The sequence below is a fragment of the Oculina patagonica genome, chromosome 6, assembly GCF_052425735.1.
Source record: "Oculina patagonica isolate OP01 chromosome 6, crgOcupat, whole genome shotgun sequence".
Taxonomy (NCBI): Eukaryota; Metazoa; Cnidaria; class Anthozoa; order Scleractinia; family Oculinidae; genus Oculina; species Oculina patagonica.
In genome coordinates this window covers 33,049,788-33,055,787 of record NC_135763.1, presented here as the reverse complement: position 1 = coordinate 33,055,787, position 6,000 = coordinate 33,049,788, and the positions used below count along the sequence as shown (strand labels likewise).

The window sequence follows — 6,000 nt, the reverse complement described above, 5'->3', positions numbered from 1 at the left end:
GGTTTAAATAAATCGTGAATGAAATGCAAAGGCGCACACAGAAGCTAAACAGTGCAATGTGGTTTCTTCCTTGCGAACAACTCGCTTAACTTTTTTTTGATCTTTTACGTTTTCGAATTTAAAAAAAAACTTGACTTCCAAGGGCCCTTGTAAGCCAGTACATCTTTCAATCGTCATTTTACAATAAAAAACTTGGCTTTTCCTTCAGTTTCGGGCATATAACGTTTTCAATAAATCGTGAATGAAATGCAAACGCGCACACAGAAGCCAATGCAATGTGGTGAAGTTGTCAATTATCCGCGTGTTGTGTGACTTATTTACATCATTATTTAAAAAAAACGAGAACCTGTCTTGTTGTTAAGTTTTGAACGTCTAGTAGATTTATACTAAAACAATTAGATTATTCGCTCTCGATTTCTATGTGTGATAGTTGATTCGGGCTTCGCCCTCATCAACTATCACACGATAGAAATCTCGAGCTCATAATCTAATTGTTAAATAGAAAACAGTGGGAGAACCAATCAGATTCGCGGATTTCCAATAGAACACAGCTGAGTTTCTACTAATTAAAATTAAAGTCTACATTCATTTGGAATATGCATAAAATATGCATATGTAGATACCTAATCCATTCAACCCATTCAACTGTGGTAAATTACCCATCCGAACTTTGATGAGTGTCCTGAGGGGGTAAATGGGAAATTAAATGGATTTTCCGGGTTTTTTTCTGCTGGGTAAACGGGATTCTAGACACTGAGATTGGGATATAGGACTGGGAATGGGAGACTGTCGTAAAATGGGAATCAGCTGAAGAATCCGCAGAGGAAATCTGGTGTGGGTCTCATCTCGCAGTTGCTTGTAGGACGGTTACTGAACAAAATGGTTTCTCGTCCTTTTTCGCAGTAACCGTCCCACAAGCGACTGCAAGATGAGTCTCGCACAAGATTTCTTCTCGCTTCTTAAGTGGCGAGTGGGAATGGGAAAGATGTGCTTTTGACTACAGACTTACACGATAAAATCAAATATATTTTCTTCCAACTAGCCCTCTTGCCGTCTCAAAATCACAATTAGTTTGTAATAAAAACAAAATAACAAATAAGTACTTGACTCAGAGCAAGCACGCGACGGTCTATTCAGTCGGTCCTAATAAACAGTGGAAAACGTTGTTAGCGCGCTCTGATTGGCTACTCAAACTCCGAATATTCTTTGCTTCAAGCAACTCGCGCGCGAAAATTGTAATCGTTAACTAAACGAGTTAAAATCGTCCTTTTAGCGTTATTTTATCTCACTGTTTTAATATATTCTGCTCAGTAACCAGTTGTAGCCAACTCAAATTCGGTAAATAGTTGTTTAAAAGTACAGAAGGAAATGTTTGAAAGAAATAAAAACATAAAATGCCCACTTTGTGAAACAAATGTTGAAATTTTGGCCGCGTTTTCCTAAACTACTGATAATTCGTGAGAATTAGTGCATCTTTCATGGCCAAGGAATATCCAAAACGCGAAAATGGCACGGTAAAGTGGCCATGGGCCTGATCTTAGCAAAACCCAGTATATGTATTTTGCCTTAAAAAGGTACATATTTACGGAAATAACGATAAATGAATACCGTATAAAACGTGCTTGTGCATTGGTTAGGCGTGCTGGCTGATCAAAATGTTCTGTAAACTCACACTGCATGAAAAAATTGAAGGAGAATTAAGGCGTAGCCTAAAATAGAACAAAAGTACGCTCACAAAAGCCGACTTTTATCACGTTATGTGTCACGCAAAATTCACTTTGGTTTTGACTGAGATGAAGCATATTTTGCTTGACTTTAGCGGTTTCACTGGAAGCAAATTTTACATCGCAATTTTATATCGCGATGATAAATTTGAATACTGCTATGATTTTAATGAAATGTTCAAAATCAGTTATTTTAACTCCAGCATGCAAGCTGACTGACCGGGGTGAGCTAATGCCCATCATACTTTCTTCTAATCAAAATACCAACAAACAACTAGACGTTGTGTCCTTTAACTATACAATAATGATAGCGAGAGAGCTAAAGTTTGGTCACTTTAAATGTGTTTAACTGTGCGAGTTGATCAGCGTGCCTAGCCAATTGTCTATGGAGAAAAAGCTTTGACAACGAAGCTAACTACCGTCCCTCCTCCTGTATTATAAACAAGTTCTGGTAATAATGAAGTTTTGAACTTAACAAAGAAATACAACTTACCATAACCAGTTGGCTTTCCCTTATATTAAAAGGAATGTTCTGCAACATCAGAAATTGTTTTGCGACATTTTTATCGGTAGAAATCCAAGCATTCATAGTTGTAGAATAATATAGTGCGCTATGGAAGTTGCTGCTAGAAAAATGCAAATCTCGAAGACAGACACGTGATTTTAGGGGAATCCCCGCATTCCTCAGTAATTGTTTTCAGCAACATTACGTCAGCGTGTCTAGCAGCCATTTTGAATTTTAAATATTAAGCGATGCTGATGCAGAACTGATGCGAGCCCTCTGGAACCGACAATTATTAATTTGGAAAATACGAAAAAAACGGAGCGAAATGTATAGGAGAAGTACAGACCGAAGGCAGTGTCCTCACGATCGACCTTTAGGACCGGGGCACAGTTTGTAATTTACAGCACGCGCTTGCTCGCGATAGATAAAGTTAAGGTTAAATAGAGTTAATTTTGGTCAAACTTTTCTGTTTTGTCGTTGCTCAGCACTTCGGAAAACCTCGCTTAGATACACTGTGTGAATTTGTTTTAGTCATGAGAAAATTTACGGCTAAAGTCGAAATTGAAGTAACTCTTTGGAAAGCCGAAAATGTTATTGCATGTTCCGTATACAACTCTTCGCGAGTAGTACGAATTTAAACCTTAATCAACAACAAATATTATGTTAATTGTCTGCCGCATTATATTGACGGCGTTGGAAAGAATATATATTCTTGGTATTGCTCGCGACCCCGCCGAATACGGAATATATTTTCGCCCAACTAGCTGTCTTGCCGTCTTAAAATCGCAATTAGTTTGTATGTTATTTTGTTTTTATTACTAATAAAAACAAAAAAACAAATACGTACTTGGCTCAGACCAAGCACGCGGCGCTCTATTCAGTCGGTCCAAATAGTACAAGTGGAAAACGTTGTTGGCGCTCTCTGATTGGCTACTCAAACTCCGTATATCCTTTGCTCCAAGCAACTAGTTGACGGGAATAAATGAGTTACTATCATCTTTTCAGAGTTATTTTCTCTCACTGTTTTAGTATATACTGCTCGGTGGCCAGTGGTAGCCACCTCTACTTCGGTGAATAGTTGTTTAAAAATACCGTGGGAAATGAAAAAAAAAAAAAAACATAAAAATTCCCACTTTGTGAAACAAATATTGAAATTTTGACAGCGTTTTCCTAAACTACAGATATAATTGATGAAAATTAGTGCATCTTTATATCTAACTGCACAATACTACCGTTAAGTGTACTCGGCAGCAGGGAATTGTAAGATTGGAGTAGCTAAGCTTTTAACAGTTAAAATGATAAAGAGAGTACGCATTTTATTTTTTTTTGGGATTGTGATTTTATGGCTACTCCTGCTATTTTTTATCATTTAAGACCTTATCATCGGTCAACTACATAAACAATTTCTCGACTCTTGGCGATCCATATCTTTAATTTATACTCAAAACATATGGTTGTCGCGAAGAAAGCTGGCTTAAAAAGTTTTATAAATAAACCACTTGATCATCAAGACTTTTCACTGGATGCAAAACAATAATGTAGCTGCTGACTGTGACACTACAACGTCTGTAATGTAATAAAGCTTCTTTCTTTTTTTTTCTATTTTGTTACTTTTTTACTACAGAAAATAGTTGCTACACATCTATGCCTGGTTACCGTTATTTTCCGCAATCCGTTAACTTTTCGTTACTTTGAATAAAAACCATCTCAACTCCATTGCCTAGCAATGAATGTGAGACACTGAAATTAAAATTGCTACAATTCTGAGGGCAAGTTTCAGTTTTGGTAATCAGAAACTTCCCATTATTTAATCGCATGATTTGCACGACCTTAAATCTATTAAGAGTTTTTATATAAATAAATGCTTAATTCTTCAGATTATCACTTCAGCTATAAATTTTTCCTAGAAAACCGGGTACTTGCATAATTTACAAAACTACAGAACCCGTTACAATTATTTTCTTATCTAAACTAGCAAAATAAGAATACGTTTATTCAAATTTGGGTTAAAAGATGTATAACAAAACTGTCTTTTAGTGTGACAGATTAGTTTATAGTCCAGTTTCTTGAATTCTTTAATGCGCTTTAGACTGGACTTCGGGAAAAACTCAAGTAGATAGATTGAGAGACGCGACTAGTAGCTACTTACAGCTTTGTTGCTCATATTCACTGTCAGAGTCATGTTAAACACTATTCTACTTGAAAATAAATGAAGAAGCGTTCTCAAGTCAAATACCGGTATTCTGGAAGGTCATGGATTCCACTCCCGTTGGGGCAACGCGGAAAATCTTTTCCCCGAGTATTTGACTTGAGAATGCTTCTTCATTTATTTTCACTTTATCCAAGTTACCATTCCACTTAACAACTATTCTACTATTTGTGCTAGTACATTTATTATTTTATTTGACATGTACATACAACATTTCCCCTTCCACATGCATACTTCTCCCCTCCTTATTCCCACTATTTTTAGTGGAGACTTGGGAACCCATTAGCTTGGGATTCCATAAATTAACACCTGGGATGCCACAAAGGTTGCTAGTGAAACTACTGGTTTTGTTTGCTTGTTTTTTTTTTTTTCGACAACACTTTATCCAAGTCACCATTCCACTTAACAACTATTCTACTTGTTGAAGTGATCTGCGACAAGTGTATCACGGGATGCTACTGAATTTCAACCGGTTTCTTGTTGAGGCTCAGAAAGAGCCTCAAAGCCTTGCTGGGAGCCTTCTGCAGTCTGTCAAAAAGAACCAAAGGTACATATATTCATTTGGAGTGAGTAGGACAAAATTAAATTTTCCAGCTTATTAAACTAGTGAATATTAGTTATATCTCCTGTTTTCAAATCCGAGGGTAAATAAAAGTGATGTATGTGTTTTACGAAAAAATGGCTGTAAAGCATGATCACAACTCGTTTACTTCTCCACGGTTACATCTGCAGCTAGCGTGCATCTTTAGTTTTAGCATCTCGTCATCGATTTTCATTAGACATGTTGGAGATCTTGACACGATATTCGGACTAAACTTTTATTAACTGATCATGGCTGCATGAAAGTGAAAAGATTAACGATAATTCAGCTGACGGACTGAGTATTATCGTACGCGTATAATTTTCAAAGTGTATGGTCAGGTGCGCAAATTCCTACTTAGGTGGAAACAATTTCAGGTCTTATCTACGAATTAAAAGTCTCACAGAATAGCTTGTAATGTAGGCGTTTTTTGAGTTAGCGAGCACGCAAGAGCCTTCTTTGCCATCATGGATTCCGAAACTGAGGAAAAAACAGAGGATTCCTAAACTGAGTGAAAAAAACGGCCCACGGACTAGAAAGAAACTGAGGAAGACCGGTTTTGCAACTTCAAGATGGCGACCAGATCCGCGAACAATATTATCCAGCGCTCGCCCACCAAAAAACGGCTGCATAACACACTGTTGACAGTCAACAAGTAAACATTTCTTCTTGATAAGTAAAACTGAATGCTTCTTACCTCCGGATTCTCATTACGGCAATCACACCAAGGCCCAGTGATCGCCTCCTGTCGTCGAGGCCACCTGCTAGCTTCCTCCAGCTCTCTTGCTTGCTGTCTTGTTTCTTGTCTCTTTCTTACTCTCTGTTCTCTTATTTCGCGTTCTTTTCCTTCTATTCCACTTCCAAACTGTTCCCGTTCGTCTCTTTCCCCGAGCACTCTTTCGACCAAAGAACAAGTCTCTTCAACGCTTTGTTTCAAGACAGGCAATGAGCTGTTTGTGGAATCACATGAATCAGTCTGGCC

At 37.6% G+C, this 6,000-nt stretch overlaps 1 protein-coding gene and 1 long non-coding RNA gene across 2 annotated transcripts in view; one reads left to right on the top strand and one right to left on the bottom strand.

Moving 5' to 3' along the window:
* Window positions 1-6,000, top strand: part of LOC144656658 (uncharacterized) — a 523,850-nt gene that overhangs the window by 136,249 nt on the left and 381,601 nt on the right. The gene's annotated exons all lie outside the window — the stretch shown is intronic.
* LOC144656631 (uncharacterized) overlaps window positions 1-6,000 on the bottom strand; it is a 144,400-nt gene that overhangs the window by 53,908 nt on the left and 84,492 nt on the right. The window lies entirely within an intron of this gene.